Here is a 719-nt window from a genome sequence, read left to right as displayed (position 1 = left end):
TGAGGGGCAATTTTCAAAAGTATGCCCATCACCACAATACACACAAGAGATTTCTGCCCTTTGAATGGCAGCGGCTGGTTGTACACTTCCTCCCATATTCATATTCTTCAAAATGTTGGTCATTGAGGCCATTTGAGCGGTTAGAGCGGTCAAAGCATCTACTTCAAGGACACCCGCTACTTTTCGACTTGTCGGAGCTCTATTAGTTGACCATTGATAGTTGTTGCTAGCTATCCTTTCCAAAATCTCAAAAGCTTCATTGTAAAACTTGGAAAGAATGACTCCATTAGCCGAAGCGTCCAACACCATCCTAGAAGCCGCATTGAGACCATTGTAAAAAGTCTCAAGTTGGATACAATGGGGAATACCATGGTGTGGGCACTTCCTCAATAACTCCTTGAATCTTTCCCATGCATCACTAGTAGTCTCATCTTCCAATTGTTGAAAGGACATGATCTCGCTTCGAAACTTTGCATTTCTTGTTGGAGGAAAGTACTTTCTCAAGAATTTTTCAGCCAAGTCATTCCAATTAGTCACCAAATCGGGAGGAAGAGTGTTAAGCCATGCTCTAGCCCGATCCCTCAAGGAAAATGGGAACAACTTCAATCTTAAAGCCTCTTCACTTACTCATTGTAGCTTGAAAGAATCACTCACCTCCAAAAATGAGCGAATATGGAGGTGAGGATCTTCCGTTGGCGACCCATCAAATTGACCAGCCG

The 719-nt window shown here is 43.1% G+C and overlaps 1 non-coding gene across 1 annotated transcript; it reads left to right on the top strand.

The window, feature by feature from the left end:
• The first annotated feature begins 364 nt into the window (after nt 1-364).
• On the top strand, nt 365-471 carry LOC115724274 (small nucleolar RNA R71). The gene has a single exon (XR_004013073.2). It is a non-coding gene; the product is annotated as a small nucleolar RNA R71 (small nucleolar RNA).
• Nucleotides 472-719: the final 248 nt, after the last annotated feature.

This window comes from Cannabis sativa, chromosome 9, assembly GCF_029168945.1.
Source record: "Cannabis sativa cultivar Pink pepper isolate KNU-18-1 chromosome 9, ASM2916894v1, whole genome shotgun sequence".
Taxonomy (NCBI): domain Eukaryota; kingdom Viridiplantae; phylum Streptophyta; class Magnoliopsida; order Rosales; family Cannabaceae; genus Cannabis; species Cannabis sativa.
The sequence above is the reverse complement of the archived record's forward strand: the minus strand, read 5'-3'. Positions and strand labels throughout refer to the sequence as shown.